Source organism: Theropithecus gelada, chromosome 15 (genome assembly GCF_003255815.1).
Source record: "Theropithecus gelada isolate Dixy chromosome 15, Tgel_1.0, whole genome shotgun sequence".
NCBI classification, from domain to species: Eukaryota; Metazoa; Chordata; class Mammalia; order Primates; family Cercopithecidae; genus Theropithecus; species Theropithecus gelada.
This window is the reverse complement of record NC_037683.1, coordinates 527328-546402: the sequence shown is the minus strand read 5'-3', so window position 1 is coordinate 546402 and position 19075 is coordinate 527328. Positions and strand designations below refer to the sequence as shown.

The 19075-nt window shown below is 49.2% G+C and overlaps 1 protein-coding gene and 1 pseudogene across 3 annotated transcripts in view; one reads left to right on the top strand and one right to left on the bottom strand.

Annotated features, from left to right (window-relative positions):
* The window catches only part of LOC112608506, a 30145-nt pseudogene extending 22036 nt beyond the window's left edge, over positions 1-8109 (bottom strand).
* The window catches only part of EHMT1 (euchromatic histone lysine methyltransferase 1), a 223323-nt gene that overhangs the window by 45368 nt on the left and 158880 nt on the right, over positions 1-19075 (top strand). The window lies entirely within an intron of this gene.

Below are 19075 nucleotides of genomic sequence, written 5' to 3'. Positions count from 1 at the left end.
GCTAATTTTGTATTTTTAGTAGAGACGGGGTTTCTCCATGTTGGTCAGGCTGGTCTCGAACTCCCGACCTCAGGTGATCCGCCCGCCTCGGCCTCCCAAAGTGCTGGGATTACAGGCGTGAGCCACCGCGCCTGGCCGAAATCTATATTTTTTTTCTTTTTTTGAGATGAAGCTTCCCTCTTGTTGCACAGGCTGGAGTGCAGTGGTGCGATCTCAGCTCCGTGCAGCCTCTGCCTCCTGGGTTCAAGTGATTCTGCTGCCTCAGGCTCCCAAGTAGCTGGCATTACATGCATGTGCCACCACACCCAGCTAATTTTATATTTTTAGTAGAGATGGGATTTCACCATGTTGGTCAGGCTGATCTCGAGCTCCTAACTTCAGGTGATCTGCCCACCTCTTCCTCCCAAAGTGCTGGGATTACAGGCATGAGCCACTGCACCTGGCCAAGAAATCTATTAATGGGGTGAGTTACATACCCAACAATATCTGCTGATAGTGTATATATATGTGTGTGCGTGTGTGTGTGTGTGTTTTACACACTGTTGAATTCAAATTACTGATATTTTTGTTTAGTTTTTTTTTTTTTTTTTTTTTCCAGACAAGTTTCACTCTGTCACCCAGGCTGGAGTACAGTGTTGAGATCTCAGCTCACCGCAACCTCTGCCTCTTGGGTTTAAGTGATCCTCCCACCTCAGCTTCCTAAGTAGCTGGGACTACAGGCGCACGCCATAATTCCCAGCTAATTTTTGTATTTTTTGTAGAGATGGGGTCTCTCAATGTTGCCCAGGCTGGTCTTGAACTCCTGGGCTCAGGTGATCTGCCTACCGTGGCCTCTCAAAGTGTTGGGACTGTAATAGGCATGAGTCATTGCGCCCTGCCTAGAATTTCTTTTCTTTTTTCTTTTTGAGACAGAGCCTTGCTCTGTTGCCCAGGCTGGAGGGCAGTGGCGTGATCTCAGCTCACTGCAACCTCTGCCTCCCGGGTTCAAGTGATTCTCCTGCCTCAGTCTCCCGAGTAGCTGGGATGATAGGTGCCTGCCACCACACTGGGCGAATTTTTTGTATTTTTAGTAGAAACGGGGTTTCACCATGTTGGCCCGGCTGGTCTCGAACTCCTGACCTTGTGCTGGGATTACAGGTGTGAGCCACCGCGGCCAGCCTAGAATTTTTTTTTTTTTTTTTTGAGACAGAGTCTTTCTCTGTCACCCAGGCTGGAGTGCAGTGGCGTGATCTCTGCTCACTGCAGCCTCTGCCTCCCGGGTTCCAGTGATTCTTGTGCCTCACCCTCTTTAGTAGCTGGGATTACAGGTGCACGCCACCACGCCCGGCTAATTTTTGTACTTTTGGTAGAGACAGGGTTTCACCATGTTGGCCAGGCTGGTCTCGAACTGCTGACCTCAGGTGATCCACCTGCCTCAGCCTCCCAAAGTGTTCGTAATACAGGTGTGAGCCACCGCGCCCAGCCCCAGCCTGGAATTTTTAACCTATGTTTATAGTATAAATATCCATTCATTTTATTATCTCTTTCCTGTCCCTTTCTTTGAATTTATTTTGGTGTTCATTTGTACCTTCTTTAGATGGATTTGCTGTTAGCCTGTTAATTTGGGTACTTTCTTCTTTGAAGCTACAGCCTATGGGTCTTGTTCTGATAGTTGGCTTGAGCGGGAAGAGGCAGCAGTGATGGGGTGGTGAGGGCCATATGCTGGTTAGGCATCGAATCTTGACAAGATCCTAATTTTTTTTGTGAGTGGTGGGTTAATGGGTGCTCACTGCGTGATGAAAAATAGCTGACCAGGTGCAGAGCAGCGTGGAGCAGTGGTGGTCGTGTCCTGCGTGCTAGAGTGGATTGCTCAGAATCCTCGGCACACTCGAGGTCCACAAGGAGAAAGAAAAAGTAACATAAACTCAGGAGTAAGAAAAGGTGCATAGTGCAGAGTAAAAGACTTCCCATCTCCCTTTCTGCTCTTAATCTTAATTAACATGTCACACTATTAATAATTTCTCACGATTCCTTCCAAAAAGATGGTTGTGCACATACCAGCATCTTTCTGTTCTCTGACACGAGTCTTGGTATCATAGACACCCTGTTCTGCCCTCCCTGTGGCCACTGTGATTTCCCATGCGAGCACACCGGCCTTTTCTTACCCTCTGTGAGAGCTTTTGGATATTCCCTTGTAGGGGAGTAACTGTCTATAACTGGCCTTCTGTGGGTGGGCACTCAGACCCTCTCACCTGGAGAGAAGGCTGAATGCATGTCCTTGTTCCCTGTGATCTGGGGAACTTTTGCTGGTATATCTGTAGAGTAAGCTACACATATACCATTATTAGTATTGTATGTACTGTGTATTATTCTTATAACAAGCACTACGTAATATATGCATAATTTCTGCAAAAATTTATCTTACAGATTATACATTTTACAGATTTTATATAAGTAAAATTATACTACCAATGGAGAACTGCTCAACTAGGGGGTATGTCCCTTTTTTTTTTTTTTTTTTTTTGAGACGGAGTCTCGCTCTGTCGCCCAGGCTGGAGTGCAGTGGCCGGATCTCAGCTCACTGCAAGCTCCGCCTCCCAGGTTCCCGCCATTCTCCTGCCTCAGCCTCCCGAGTAGCTGGGACTACAGGCGCCCGCCACCTCGCCCGGCTACTTTTTTGGTATTTTTTAGTAGAGACGGGGTTTCACCGTGTTAGCCAGGATGGTCTCGATCTCCTGACCTCGTGATCTGCCCGTCTCAGCCTCCCAAAGTGCTGGGATTACAGGCTTGAGCCACTGCGCCCGGCCACTTTTTTTTGTTTTAAGAGATGGAGTTCTCGTTGTGTGGCCCAGGCTGGCCTTGGACTCCTGGGCTCAGGTGGTCCTCCTGCCCCAGTCTCCCAAGTAGCTGGGACTACAGGTGCATGCCACTGAGCCTGGTGGTATGTTTGTCTTTAAAATTTGATAACTATTGCCAAGTTGCCCCCAGAGAGATTTTATGAAATGAGAATTGCCTGTTTATCCATACTCTCTGTTTTTTTTTTTTGGAGACTTGAGTCTTGCTCTGTCATCCAGGCTGGAGTGCAGTGGTGTGATCTCTGCTCACTGCAACCTCAGCCTCCCGAGTAGCTGGGAGTACAGGTGCCCGCCACCACGCTCGGCTAATTTTTGTATTTTTAGTGGAGACTGGGTTTCACCATGTTGGCCAGGCTGGTCTCAAACCCCTGAGCAATCTGCCCCCTCCGCCTCCCAAAGTGCTGGGATTACAGGTGTGAGCCATTGCGCCTGGCCCGATACTCTTATTAACAGACTTTTTTTTTTTTGCCAATTCAATAAGTGGAAAAATGGTGTCTTTGTTGCTTTAAATGTATTTTCAGTTGCATTTGTTTTTATTAGTCATATGCATTTATTTCCCTTAGTTTGCCTTCTCTGTTCTTTGTCCATATGGGAAAGGGAGCCGAGGTGGAGGGCAGGATTCTCTTCTGTTTCTGTGCGGGCTGCAGATAGGTTTGTAAATGACCATGCTCTGTTGCCTTAAGATGGATCTGTTGACATTGTGTTTTCTACATTTGAACTTGGAGTCCCATGTCTGGGTTGTTTGCTCTTGGCTGGGTGGAACCTGTGTACTTAAAGAGGAATCACTTGCATCGCTTTTCGGACTTGGTGTTTTGTTGGCGTGTCTCCTCCCTGGCTGGTAAGCACAGCTTGCGGGCCCAGCGCCGTTGGACCACCCACTTTGCAACTCTTGGGCAGTCAACACTGATATTGTACCAGAAAGTGTGGGAGTTATAGAGTAGCATTTATAGAGAAGGGTTAGTATTATTTACTGTCATGTGACCTTAAAAATAGAAAATAATATTTGTGCTTTTAGTTTGCAGTTTGCATGGAACCTGAATACACTATTTTAAAAAATATTCCCTATTTTTATGGAAAAAGGACTTCAAATATTTATTGTTTTGTATTAAGAGCTACAACTTGGTCTTGATTGGAAAGCTGGCATAGCTGTATGAGGGTCTCTGCCTGTGAGAAATTTGGAGCTGGGGTGGACACGGGAGGTGATGTTTGGGAGCAGCCTGAGTGTGGGGGGGCTGCTGTGCTGAGCCTGCGCCAGGCAGGTGCGTCCTGGAGCTACTCCTGTGGCAGAAGCATTGCCCTGAGACCCACCCTGGTATGCTTGGCCGTGGGACAGGAGTTCCGGTGGGAGGTGTGCATTGCGAGCTGGTGTTTTCCGTTTGCTTTCCTGCCCACGGTCATGTTGTGGGCTCTTGGCCTAGAGGTAAAACGTCTCTGTGAGTTGAGCTCCTGTGACAGGGCTGGTCGCCAGACTCCACGTCTAGGTTTTGGTTAGTGTTTTTTCAGTAGAGCGAATCCCAAGAGGCCCTCCGAGCAGTGATTGCTTTTGGGATGAGCTGTGTTGATGGTTTCTGGGAAGAACCCTTCACATTTTAGGGTGAAACAATAAATGTCTGGTTAAACGGTTTCCATCCGAGAACAGTCAGATTGTTTTCAAATGGTTGTGAATGCCAGGGTTTAAACTGCTTCCGAGGAGGCCTGGAGGGGCCTGGGCGGCCGCGTGCAGCTCTGGAATCCTGCCGCTGGGGCTGCCTCCATTTCGTGAGATGGCTCTGGAGCATGCCCAGTGCGTTGAGCCTTCAGAGGGAGCCGCCGAGCTGGGCTACTGCGATTTCTCTGCAGTTGGCCGCAGTCAACAATTGCACTAAGACAGGAGGAAAAAAGTGATGGGGTACAAGCAAGAGACGTGGTATTTGGTACTTTTTTTCCTTTGCATAATCCCTCTTTCTTTTACATTGGTGCTTCTAGGCCCAGGTCAGGGCCTGCAGAGCAGGGACGCTTGCTGCGATGGTGGGGACACCTCCTTGTTCGCTGTGCTCCTTCCCTGCCAGAATCACCCTGTTTTGCTCTCTGGTCGCCCATCATGTGTGCTTTCTTGGGAGTGGGACGGGAAGTCCCCCTCCAACTCAGGGTACTGAGAACAGCTGAAGCCCGTTCCTCATTTGCTGGTAGCAGGAGGAACTCTGACCTTTTTCAGTTATGCTGATGATAAACCAGGACTTTTTCTCTTGTTTGAACATTTATAAAGAGCGTGCGTGAACTTTTTTTTGCTGACTAGCAGTGTTTTCCTGTTTTATTCTCCTACCTGCCCCCATGGCAGCCTCAGTGGTGGAGGGAGTGAGGCTGGGAAGGGACGACACTGCCAGGTGAACAGGGACCTGGGACCCGAGGCCAGGCTGTGCAGGGCAAGGGCTGGCCGTGCCACTGTGCAGCTGGCTCTGTGCCATGCAGGCTGCAGAAAGGGAAATCTGTCCGCCCGGGATGTGAGAATGGCATTGACCACTCATCAGGAGAGCTGGGAACATAGTCTCCCCCCTCAGAGCCTGTGTCGTCCCCGTCCACACATGTGGGCTGTATGATGATCCTGTCTGCGTGTTCATTGGGAGACTCCATTTTCCATGGAATGGTGAGGAGGGTAGAGAGGCAGCAGAGTCTCCACTTGGATTTTCTAAACAATTCCACAGAAAATAAGACGTTGCTCAAGCAAGTGCTGGGCACATCTTGGGGAGAGACCTAGTGAGGAGGGCTGTGTTTTAATTAATTAATTAATTGTAAATAACAGGATTAGAGCAGATTGGTTCATAGCTGCCTGTTCTAGAACCGTATTCTTCGAACAAAAGGGTGGGGGATGGTAGGCTTCTCTCCTAGCTCTGAGGAAACTCCAGCTCAGCGCACAGCATGAGGAGGACGAGGGAACAATAGGGCGTTCCTTTGTGCCTGCCCTTGAATCGCGGTGGAGGCCACTCAGTGAGCCCGGGCAGTGCCATCGCTCACGTGTCCCCAGCAGCAGTGGCGTCTGTGGGATGCTGTGCACTGGAAATTGGCACTGTTTTGGGTAGTGGTTCTGAGAGGAACTGTTTAACCAGGTATGCAAATATGCTGATGCAGGAATGTTTTTGAACACCTGTGATGTAAATTTTAACGGTGGTTAATGTTAGCAGCTCCCCCTGGGTTAGCTCAACCCTTAGAGATTATTTATTCTCATCTCTTTGGAGTTGAAAATGTACTTTTCTAGGAGCCATTTCTCCAGACCATGTGGAGGTCAGGTATCGGCTGGTTCTGGCCTTACTCTACTCCTCCTCCCCCTCCTTCCCGCTCTTTGATAGGGTGGCTTGAAGGAGATGGGCAGCAGGTGTGTGACTGCAGCCCTGGGGCACGGGCAGAGGCTGGGACATGGGGAAAGCAGGACCTGGGAGGCTGTAGCTTAAGTAGACATTTGTTTTTTATTTGAAGATAATTTTAGAGATGGGGTGGTGGTGGATTTTAGCATTAGAGATTTCTGGCTTCTGCTTGAAGCACTGTGAATAGGGGACAAAATAATAAATAACTGAAGAGAAAAAGTTGATTTAAGTAAAGTAAAAGTTTTGGTGTGTTTTTTTGAAATAAAGATGTCTGCAGTGAAAGCATTGTCTTTTTAGGGAACTCGGGGAGGAAAGGTGTGCTGTTGTGCTGCTTCTCACATGGGTCTGGCCATTTTGACATCTGAAATCTTACAGGAATTTGTCTTAGAGTATATGCTGCTTATTTGGTTTCATGGAATCCAGAAAAGAGTCTATCCAAATTATCCTTGCCTTCAGGGTAAATTACCTTTTAGGATTGTGGCAGATGGCACAGGACCTCTGAGAGGGACTGCACCTTCTACAAGAAGAAAAGTGAGAGTGTTGCGAAGGGGAAGCTCCCGCCTCCTTCATAGACGTTTGCAGAACACATTTCTTCCTTTCTGCCTTGGAGAAGAGGCAGGACCAGCGGGGAGGCAGAAGTAGGTGAAGGAAGACTAAGGGAAGAAGGGACGCGCTGATAGAGAAGACAAGGAGAGCTGATGGCTTTGGGTGCCAGGCTGTCAGCATTGATGGAGCTGTCTACCCCAGAGAGTCTGACTGACCTGGGACTTGCAGGATCCTGCTAGAAGAGAAATCCTTGCTTCCTTCTCCTCCTGTTTTCTTCCTCTCCTCCATTCTCCTTCCTCTCCCTTCTATTCACCCATCCACCATTCACCCACCCACCACCTGTCACATACACCCACCCACCCTACTGTCTACTGTCCACCTCACCACCCACCCATCCATTTATTTACCCACCAACTCATCCGTTCACCTGTCCACATCCATCTATTCATCCACCGACCATTGTGTATTAATGATTTACTATATACCAGAACTACTAGTCCAGAAACTTGAGTATATTTGTGAACAGAAATCCAGAACATTTGTATCATCCTGAAAAGAAACCTTTTACCGTTAGCAGTTCCTTCCCATGCCCCCAGCACCCCACCCAGCCCCTGACCACCACTCATCTGCTTTCCTTCCCTGTGAATTTGCCTGTTCTCTGTTGTCTTTCGTGCCTGGCCTCTTTCACTTAACTTAGTGTTTTCAGGACTCACCCGTGGCTGTGGTGTAGTGTGTATCAGCAGCGCATTCCTTTTTACAGCTGAGTAACACTCCACTGGATGGGTATGCCACTGATGGACAGTTGACGCTCCACAGGGGAGCTGCCACTGATGGACAGTTGGTGCTCCACGGGGGAGGTGCCACTGATGGACAGTTGACGCTCCACGGGGGAGGTGCCACTGATGGACAGTTGACGCTCCACGGGGGAGGTGCCACTGATGGACAGTTGACGCTCCAAGGGGAGGTGCCACTGATGGACGATTGACGCTCCACGGGGGAGGTGCCACTGATGGACAGTTGATGCTCCATGGGGGAGGTGCCACTGATGGACAGTTGATGCTCCACGGAGGGGCTACCACTGATGGACAGTTGACGCTCCAAGGGGAGGTGCCACTGATGGACAGTTGACGCTCCACGGGGGAGGTGCCACTGATGGACAGTTGACGCTCCACGGGGGAGGTGCCACTGATGGACAGTTGGTGCTCCACGGAGGGGGTGCCACTGATGGACAGTTGACGCTCCAAGGGGAGGTGAGGTGCCACTGATGGACAGTTGGTGCTCCACGGGGGAGGTGCCACTGATGGACAGTTGACGCTCCACGGGGGAGGTGCCACTGATGGACAGTTGACGCTCCAAGGGGAGGTGCCACTGATGGACAGTTGGTGCTCCATGGGGGGGGGTACCACTGATGGACAGTTGGGTTGTTTTCCTTTTTTTTTTGCTGTAATGGACAATGCTGCCATGAACATTCATGTATGAGTTTTCGTGTGGACTTGCGTTTTCATTTCTTCAGATATCCTGGGCGTGGGATAACGGGCTCATATGGTGACTGTTTTAAGCGTTGGAGGAAATGCCAAGTTGTTTTCTTTTTCTTTTTTTTGAGGTGGAGTCTTGCTGTGTCGCCCAGGCTGGAGTGCAGTGGTGCGATCTCGGCTCACTGCAACCTCTCCCTCCAAGGTTTGAGCCATTCTCCTGCCTCAGCCTCCTGAGTAGCTGGGACTACATGTGTGCCACCATGCCTGGCTAACTTTTGTATTTTTAGTAGAGACGGGGTTTCACCATGTTGGCCGGGATGGTCTCCATCTCTTCACCTTGTGATCTGCCCGCCTCGGCCTCCCGAAGTGCTGGGATTACAGGCATGAGCCACCGTGCCCGGCTCTGCCAAGTTGTTTTCAATGGTAGCTGTACCATTCTATTTTCCACCAGCACTGCACAGGGTTCCAGTTTCCCCACATCCTCACCAATACCTGCTGTTGTCCGTCTTTGTGATTATGGCCATCCTAGTGGGTGGATTGTGGAGTGGGTCTCATTGTGGCTTTTATTTTGTTTTTTTTGAGTTGGAGTCTCGCTCTGTCACCCAGAGTGGAGTGCGGTGGCATGATCTTGGCTCACTATAACTTCGAGAGGACTCAGCCTCCCGAGTAGCTGGGAATGCAGGCGTGCGGCACCACGCCTGGCTAATTATGTATTTTTAGTAGAGATGGGATTTTTCTATGTTGGTCAGGCTGGTCTCTAACTCCGGACCTCAGGTGATCCGCCTGCCTTGGCCTCCCAAAGTCCTGGGATTACAAGTGTGAGCCACCATACCGGCCTTAATTTTTATATTTTTGGTAGAGATGGGATTTCACTCTGTTGGCCAGGCTGGTCTTGAACTCCAGACCTCAAGTGGTCCGCCCGCCTTGGCCTCCCAAAGTGTTGGGATTACAGGCGTTAAGCCACCACCCCGCCTCGTTGTGGCTTTGATTTGCATTTCTCGGATGATTAGTCATGTTGAGCGTCTTCTGTGCTTGGTGGCCATATATATGTTCTTTGGAGAAATGTCTATTCAAATCTTTTGCCTAATAAAAATTTTTTAAAATTGTTGTAAGAGTTCTTTTTGTATTACGGATACAAGTCCCATATCAGGTAGTGATTTGCAAATATTTTTTTCCCATTTTGTGAGTTGTCTTTTCATGTTTTTGATAGTGAATCACAAGTCTTTAGTTTTGATGGAAGTCCTATTTATTTGTGTTTGTTGTTGCTTATGTGGAAGTGGTATTTGCTAGAGACTTAAAGGAGGTGAGGGGTGAATTCTGGGTCGAGATTAAAGCCAGGGCAAAGGCTCTGAAAGGGAGTGGATGGCTGTAGGGCTGTTAGACGTGGGCTGAGTGGTCAACAAGCCCCAGGTAGGATGGTGGTTCCGCGACGTCTCCCACAGGCTGCCGTCCTGCGGGATGTGACATCAGGGAGATCAGCTGAGAGGCTGTGCGGTAGCCAAAGCAGTAAATGCTGTGGCTGGAGCAGGGTGAGAAGTAGGCTCTTCGTATTTTGTTTTTTTATTTAGAGACAGGGTCTTGCTATGTTGCCCAGGCTGGTCTTGAACTCCTGGCCTCAAGCAGTCCACCTGCCTCTGCCTCCCAAAGTACTGGGATTACAGGCGTGAGCCCTGACGCCCAGCTGAGAAGTAGATTCTTTTTTTTTTTTGAGATGTAGTTTCCCTCTCGTTGCCCAGGCGACTGGAGTGCAGTGGTGCGTTCTTGGCTCACTGCAACCTCTGCCTCAGCCTCCCCAGTAGGTGGCATTACAGGCGTCCACCACCACGCCCAGCTAATTTTTGAATTTTAATGGAGACAGGATTTCGCCATGTTGGCTAGGTTGGTCTTGAACTCCTGACCTTAGGTGATCCGCCTGCCTCGGCCTCTCAAAGTGCTGAGATTACAGGTGTGAGCCACCGCGCCCAGCTGAGAAGTAGGTTCTTGATGTATCCTTCATGTCTTCCCTCTCGCACCCTGAGCCCTTCTTGCCCAGTGCTTATTGCTTGCTGGGTCCTGGCCTCCTGCTTCAGGAACAGACTGAGAACCCCTGGAAGGATGCCCCCCACACGCACTCACCCACTCCACCCACCGCCTGCCCAGGGCCCCAGCTGCTCCAGCAGCTCTTCCCTGGGCCCTCCCCGACCTTCACTTTTCGCTCTCCTACAAACTTCGTCCCCATGTAAAAAAAGCTTTGCTTTTGTGTTTTTCTTTCTCTTCTTTAAAAAAAGAAAAAAAAAAAAGACAGGGTCTCCATATGTTTGTCCAGGCTGTTCTTGAACTACTGGCCTTAAGTGATCCTCCCATCTGGGCCTCTGGAAGCGCTGATATTACAGGTGTGCCATGATGCCTGGGCCAAAAAGCTTTTCTTTTTTTTTTTTTTGGAGACGGAGTCTCGCTCTGTCGCCCAGGCTGGAGTGCAGTGGCGCAATCTCAGCTCTGCAACCTCTGCCGTCCAGGTTCAAGCGATTCTCCTGCCTTAGCCTCCCCAGTAGCTGGGTTTACAGATGTGTGCCACCATGCCCAGCTAATATTTTTGTATTTTTAGTAGAGATGAGGTTTCACCTTGTCAGCCAGGCTGGTCTCGAACTCTTGGCCTCAAGTGATCTGCCTGCCTTGGCCTCCCCAAATGCTGGGATTACAGGCGTGAACCACTGCGCCTGGGCTGAAAAAAGCTTTTCTTGATCCTGCTTCCCACCAGCTTCACGTCAGTTCTTTGCCCTTCTTTGCGCCAAACTCCTCCAAAAATTTGTGTTTTTTTCATGGTATGTGCATCCTCCCCCATCCTCCCTTAGATCCTTAGTCAGTCCTTGCACCTCCACCCCCAGGGCAACAACACCATCCTGGTTAAGGTCTCTGTCAGCCTTCCTCCCTTGGCTGGTTCCGTCTCCTGCCCTGACCCGGTAGTGTCCTCGCTTCGTCCTTGGGCCTTGCTATCCTGCCCCCTCCCCCCAGTGCTGGGTGCAGCTCAGCCTCTGACTCTGGTGTCCTGTGCCCACGTGCGAGTTCTGTCTCCTGTCCTGCCTCCTCCCCCCGGTGCTGGGTGCAGCTCAGCCTCTGACTCCAGTGTCCTGCGCCCACATGCGAGCTCCGTCTCCTGCTCCCTTTATGGCTTCCCATCTGCCTCCCTCCTCTTTGCCCTTCTTGCAGGTGCTTCTGCCTTCTGACTTCCTCAGTCTCCCACCTGTGCCTCCCTCTTCTGACTGGTTTCCCTGGCCACCTGTCCCTCTGGGGGCAGGTCTGCAGCACAGCAGCCCAGGGAACCAGTCAGTCCTCACTGAGGCCCTGTCCCTCCTGGCTCCAGTTCCTACTGGCCTGTCTGTCCTCCTTTTGCATCCTCCCTGGGGTCTGGCTGGGTTTGGCGCTGTCCTGGGGCTGTGTCCAGGGGAAGGAGGAGCCAGAGCTGCCTTTCCATCTTCTGTCCACTTGCCTTTGCCGCCATCTTCATCCTGGGAGGACTTTCTTGGAGTGCAGGCTACCTTTTCTCTTTCTTGCTGCCCTACCTCTTGTGACCACACCCTGTGGCCTGTGGCTCTTGGCTTGGCTTTGTCATCATCCACTGTTGTATGACTGTTGTTCCAGGGTAAGCCTCTGTGCACGTGGTTGAACATAACAGAGGGCTCTCCCAGGCCGTGAGCTGTGTCAGAACCCTGAACCTTTCAGGGCCCCTGTGTGCTTGACTTACAGATTAGTGAGGGTGTCTTGCCTATAGTTAGTGTTTCCCTGTATAATTATTCTGTTAGCCCTTTTACAGCTAATAAGTGAGCTGAAATTGTTAAATTTTTTTCATTCAGTGTAAGAAAAAGGCAGAAGGAAATATACAAATATAAAAAGTTAACTTGGTTATTTCTGAATTGCGGGATTGCCAGTGATTTTGTATCTTTTGTAATATAATAATTTTACAGAGAGCATGTATTAGCTTTACCGTAAGAAAAAATTAATGGAAACCCTCATATATTACTTAATTCATATGATTAATGCATATCACTTAAAAATATATAGCAGGAATCTGGAAGGTGTGAAAACAAAGCGACCCAGAGACCCGAAGAGCTGAATCCTTTTCTTTTTTTCTTCTTTTTTGTTTGGAGACAGAGTCTCGCTCTGTCATCCAGGCTGGAGTGCAGTTGCGTGACCTTGGCTCATTGCAACCTCTGCCTCTCGGGCGCAAGCTATTCTCCCACCTCAGCCTCTCAAGTAGCTGGGACTGCAGGCGTGTCCCCCATGCCCAGCTGATTTTTGGGGTGTGTTTTGTAGAGGCGGGATTTTGCGGTGTTGCCCAGGGTGAGCTTGAACCCCTGCACTCAAGCTTCCCACAGCCTTGGCCTTCCAAAGTGCTGGGGTCACAGGCATCAGCCACTCCGCCTGGGCCTGAATCCTATACTTGGAATCCAGATGAAATAAGGACCCCAACCCTGTGTGCTGTGGCCCAGGCCTTGCCCCCACACGTGGCTGCGCAGAGGCCGTGGCCCCTTAGTCCTTGTGTTCATGCTGCGCCCCTTCTCCCTCCACTCAGTGAAGCTCCCCCAGCACTTCCTGTCCAGCAGACATGACAGTGCAGAGACCCCAGGATTCTTCCAGGGCTCCAGCTACATACAGATGCGAGGAATTATTTACCTTTCACTCTCATTCTGTGCTGAGTCAGGCACGAGGTGTGTGATGGTGCCATAGAGGGCGTGTGGCAGGCCGTGCGAGCCTCTGGCTCTGCCGACTGGAAAAGGTATGTGTACAAATGTAAAACCACATCACTTTTGTCTCTTTTGTTTTTGTTTAAGAATAGTTCATTTTCATGCAGTTATTTTATGTTAACATGTAATAAGTTTATTGTTATTTGTAAAGGGAGTTTGACGTGGTCATACTAACTCGGTACCATTCTGATAACTCATGAACAAAATCTCTTTGGGGTGCTCGTCGCTGTTTAGACTGTGGCGTGGTCCTGAGAACGAGAAGTTTGAGAATTGCTGTTTTACCATAAACCAAAGCGCCTGCCGCAGTACGGCAGTGAACCAACCAGCCAGCCAGTGTCTGCCTCTCATAGAGCTGACGTTCTGATTGGGGATAAGTTTCACATTTTTGTGTCACATCCTTCAGAATAGTCAACTCCTTAGGTTTTACTGTCTTTTTATCAACATGGGGATTTTGAATGAAGTTCAGCTATGAATGTGTGTGTGTTTTCCCATGCTGTCTCAATCGTATTACAGAGCAGTGTGGTGGAGACATTTAAAAAGGAATCTCTGACATGAGTAGGAATGTGGTCTTCCATAGACCAGGAACTTGTCTGATTGCAGAGAATTTGTTAATATTACTGTATCTCGTGGTTTTCTGCATGCAGTCTGCATTTACACTTCTAACCACAAGGTGGTGCCTTTGTTCCAAGTCCAAAGGCTGACGCCGGGCTGGACGCAGCTTGGGAACGAAGGAACCACAGTTTTATACGGGTTGCTTTTTTGCCTGTTTAAGATGATTCTGCTTTGAAGTGCTTAGCAAAGAACCTTACCTTCCTTTTGCATCAAGGTTGTCTCATCTTAGAGTGACATCTAGAGTGTGGGAGCCTCCCAGCAGGTGTTTATTGGACACCCCTTACCTGTGTGCCAGTCTGGGTGCCCGGTGGTGCTCAGAGCTGGCCTGCACCACACCCCCAGGGGTTTGTGGTCCCTTCCCACTCTCGGCTGCTGCTTTTATGTTTGTTGTATTTCTGGTAGCACTGTTGCTGAAGTTACTTTTCTGATCGGAAAAAAAGAAATAGGCTTCTCTTTTTTTTCGTGGTGTGTAAGTTCTGCACAGCCTTATTTTTAATGTCTCATGTTGTTCAGAAGAGGAGATGGGTGTCCTGGGAGGCAGGGCAGCCGTGTCCAGCTGCAGTGTCCTTGGCGGCTGAGCTGAAGGCAGCATGAAGCTCCAGCCCGGAGAATACACCAGGGAGTGTGTGGGGGTCACGTCTGCGTCCTCCCTCAGACCTGCACTCCCAGCCTGTGCTTTATACCAGACAACTCCTGGCCAAACTGCGCTGCTGCCCTGCCTGGCACTGGCCCTGCCCCCAGGGAGGCTCTGGCCGGGGCTGCCAGTGTTCTTCAGTGTCCTCAAAACTTGTTTCTCACGTTAGAAAAATGTTAAGGCCCGTCATTTCATGGTGGTAATTGTGTGAGAGTATGTATGAATTGAAAAGATAGAAAATGAAAAAATTCCTGTGAATACAATAAGATAGCATCTCTATGGATCGATATGTTACTTAGCCTCCTGGAGCCAATACTAGGGGGGTCTGGGGGTCTGTGGGTCCCTCCTCAGGCTGCACTGTTCTCTGGAGCCTGGGGGCTGAGGCCTTGGTCGGGGACAGGACAATCTGTTGTCTTGGAAAATAGAGCCCAGGAGGCCTAGACAGGTGCTGACCAGCTAAAGCTGCTTTTTTCACACTCTGGTTGAAATGCAGTTAGTGGAGAGAGGCAGTGGGGAGATCCGGGGTGGGCAGGGAGACGTTCTAAAACACCAAGTCATTTCTCACAGGGCCTGGAGCACAGCGAGCTTGGAAGACCAGCACCATAACACATGCTGCTGTTTACCAGGCAGTGACGGGGCGAGGGGGCTGCGTGCGTGACCCACCTGCACCAGGGCTCCTGAGGGCCAACCTCTCCATCGAGCCCTGTTCTGAGACCAAATTCCAGGGGCCGAAAGACATTAAGCAAGATTGTGCTCTTCACTGGCACCTATCAAAGAACACCAACATGATATAAATTAAACCCACAGTAAATCTCTCAGAATTCCGTCCCCTTTTCTGGCTCTCCCACACTCTGCAGGCTGACGGAGAATCTCACTGTTGGCCAGTGTCCCCAGATGCCCCGACTCTTGGCTCCAGCGCTCTTTCTTTGTGTCCTGTCCAGTCTTGAAGAGCAAGTCCAGGTAGCTGTGGCTTGCCTCCTGCAGTCTGCCTACGATTGTACGACCCACCTCCTGGTGTGTGAAACCCGCCATTTGTATTTAATCATCATCTTAAAGTATATTCTTGCAGTAGTTGTAGAATACGTATTTTGTGCCCATGCTAGGTGCCGGGGTTGCAAAGGTGAATAGGGCTTCTTCTGTAAGTGGGAGGCAGCCTTGTGTGGGTCACCACAGGGCAGCCTGTGATGAACTGCAAGGGCCATCGGAGCCCAGAAAGCTCGCTGCATAGTTGGAGAGTCGCGGGAAGCAGGGGGAAGGGTGATGGTCTGGGCCATACTGCTGCTGGAATTTTAAGTAGCTCGGCGTGACTGGCACGTAGGATTTCTGACCTGAAAATCGTTGGGCTAGGTTAGAAATCTGCAAACTTCTGTAAAGGACCAGGTATGTGGGTTGTGGGCCACATGAGGTCTCTGATGCATATTCTTTTTTATTTTTACAACTTAAAAAATTTAAAAAAAAATTCATTCTTAGCTTGTGGGAAGTAAGAAAGCAGGCTGGGCTGGATTTGGCCCGGGGGCCGCATGCTGGCCTAGATTGCTGCGGCTCCTTCTGTGCCTTGTCATGAAGTGTGAACTTGATTCCATGGGCAGTGGGAAGCCACTGAATTTTTAAAGAAGATGATGGTAAGGTCACAATTTTAGAAAGATAATTTTAACTGCAGAATAGATGCTAGACTGAAAAGGGGAGAGACTGGAATTAGAAAATGAGTTGCTAGATTATTCCTATTACCACTGACTTGAGGAATAATGTGGCTTAAAATAAGAAGGTAGCAGTGGAATTTGATGGGATATTTAGGAGGCATAGAATTTGGTGGCCAATAGGTGGGGTTGGTGTGAGGGAGCATGAGTAATGATGTTCATTTTCTCTTTTTAAATTTATTTTATTTTTTTAATTTTTTATTATTTTTGAGACAGAGTCTCGCTCTGTCACCCAGGCTGGAGTGCAGTGGTGCGATCTTGGCTCACTGCAACCCCTGCCTCCCGGGTTCAAGTGATTCTCCTGCCTCAGCCTCCCAAATAGCTGGGATTACAGGCTCCCACCACCACGCCTGGCTAATTTTGTACTTTTAGTAGAGACAGGGTTTCACCATGTTGGCCAGGCTGGTCTTGAGCTGCTGACCTCAGGTGATCCACCCGCTTCGACCTCCCAAAGTGCTGGGATTACAGGCATGAGCCACCACGCCTGGCCTTTTTTTCGTTTTTGAAACAGAGTCTCACTCTGTGGCCCAGGCTGGAGTACAGTGGTGCAATCCCTGCTCACTGCAATCTCCACCTCCCAGGTTTAAACGATTCTCCTGCCTCAAGCCTCCCGAGTAGCTGGGATTACAGCGTGTGGCACCATGCCTGGCTAACTTTTGTATTTTTTTTGTAGAGATGGGGGTTTCGCCATTTTGCCCAGGCTGGTCTTGAACTCTTGGACTGCAGGGATCTGCCTAACTTGTCCTCCTAAAGTGCTGGGATTATAGGCATGAGCCACCAGGACTTGCTGGACTGGATATTCTTTTTTTTTTTTTTTTTTTTTTTTTTGAGACGGAGTCTTGCCCTGTCACCCAGGCTGGAGTGCAGTGGCGCGATCTCGGCTCACTGCAAGCTCCGCCTCCCGGGTTCACACCATTCTCCTGCCTCAGCCTCCCTGTAGCTGGGACTATAGGTGCCCGCCACCTCGCCTGCCTAATTTTTTGTATTTTTAGTAGAGATGGGGTTTCATCGTGTTTGCCAGGACTAGACATTCTTAATAAAGGGTATACACAGAGTCAGCCCCAGTGGTGTTTTTAATTGACAAAAAGAGTTGGTTGGGTGGATTGTGCCGTTACTATATAACACAACACCGTTGTGTATCTTTAAAAAATAGTGTTGTCAGCTGGGCGCGGTGACTGACGCCTGTAATCCCAGGACCTTGGGAGGCAGGCGGATCACGACGTCAGGAGATTGAGACCATCCTGGCCAACATGGTGAAACCCCGTCTCTACTAAAAATACAAAAAAAAAAAATTAGCCGGGGAGGTGATGGGTGCCTGTAGTCCCAGCTACTCGTGAGGCTGAGGCAGGAGAATGGCGGGAACCCGGGAGGGGGAGCTTGCAGTGAGCCGAGATCGCGCCACTGCACTCCAGCCTGGGCGACAGAGCGAGACTCTGTCTCAAAAAAAAAAAAAAAAAAAAAAAATTGTGTTGTCAAAATCTTAATCAAGTTTAGTGGAAAAATAGATTAAAAACCAGTATATTATATAACCAATTAATATAAAAAGTCTGTAAGGGATATACTAAGATGTTCACTGTTGGTGGTAAGATTATGGGCCATTTTTGTTTCTTGTTATTTGGTTTTTTCCTCTCCTGATGACACTGCTAGTGCCCCCAACACAGTGTCTGAAGGCTGTGGAAGTGGCACCTCCATGGCTTTTCCCGGTCGCTGGGGGGAAGCATTAAGCCTTGCACCATAACGCTGCTGAGTAAGTTATTAACCACAAGATTTTCATAGATATCCTTTATCAGGTTGAACTTTTTATTGTGAAATAATTTTGTGAAATGCTTTTTCTCCCTCCGTTGTCACGATCGTGTGCTTTCTGTCCTTCTGTCCGTGTCAGCGCCCTGCGTGCAGCCGTGGGCGTTCTGTCTGGTGTTCCTGTCTCGCTGTGTTGCGGCAGCCCCCCCTCACCTGGGACAGTGCCTTCTGAGATCCCTGGCTGGTGGCTGAAATCACAGATAGTACTAGACTCTATATAGCAGGTTTCCTCTTAGACACATATACCGATGGTAAAGTTGGTAAAAGTTTATATAAATGTCCCCCCCACCCCCGGAAAAATATACTGCACTCTACTCAGCGGTCGTCGCCTTGTGATCCGATGAGGGAGATGATGGACAGTGGGTATAGGATGGACATGGGGACAGAGAGGACTCGCATCCCGGGCAGGACTGATGGGGCAGTGTGAGAGTTAGCATGCTACTCAGAGCAGTGTGCAGCTGAAAACTGAGAAGTTGCTGTTTATTTTATTTTATTTTATTTTATCTTATTTTGTTTTTTTGAGACAGAGTCTCACTCTGTCGCCCAGGCTGGAGTGCAGTGGCGCGATCTCGGCTCACTGCAACCTCCACCTCCCGGGTTCACGCCATTCTCCTGCCTCAGCCTCCTGAGTAGCTGGAATTACAGGCGCCCGCCACCACACCCGGCTAAGTTTTGTACTTTTAGTAGAGATGGGGTTTCACCATGTTAGCCAGGCTGGTCTCGAACTCCTGACTTCCTGATCCGCCCGCCCGTGATGGTATTACAGGCGTGAGCCACTGTGCCCGACCTGAGAAGTTGTTTATTTCTGGAAGTTTTCATTTGATATTTTTGGACTGTGGTTGACTATGGGTAACTGAAGCTGTGGCAGATCCACGAATCAGGGGACTGCTGCGATTGGTCTTCAGGTTCCAGCAGCCTTGCACCTGGGATACGTCTTGGTGGTCCTCAGTGTGGCATCCTCTTGACAAGCGGTTGCATTCATTTGCTGATGTTTTGTTAGGGGTTGCTGAGGCTGTGAGAGGACTGACGTGGAGTTCCCTTTGTTTTCTGTGTAATGCTTTTCTCACAGAAGGCGCTGGGAGGTATTTCCTCCTCCTCTTACTAATTCATGAGCACTGATGGGGCTGAGCATTTTCCTATATGTCTGTTGGCCATTTGGGAATGCCTCTTTAATTCATTTGCCTGTTTTTATGTTGGCTTTTTTTTTAAAAAAAACTGATTTGTAGTTCTTTCCTTATAGAGTTAAGAGTAGAGTAAGTAAAGCTATTGTACTTAGCCAAATACATTGGATATTTTTTTCTGTGTTTGAAAGTTTATTCATTCATTTTTACCGTATAAATGTTTGAAATATTTTGGTATTTAAATCTGTAAAGCTTTTCCTCTGTGATTTCTGGCCTTGGTATTATGCTTAGAATCAG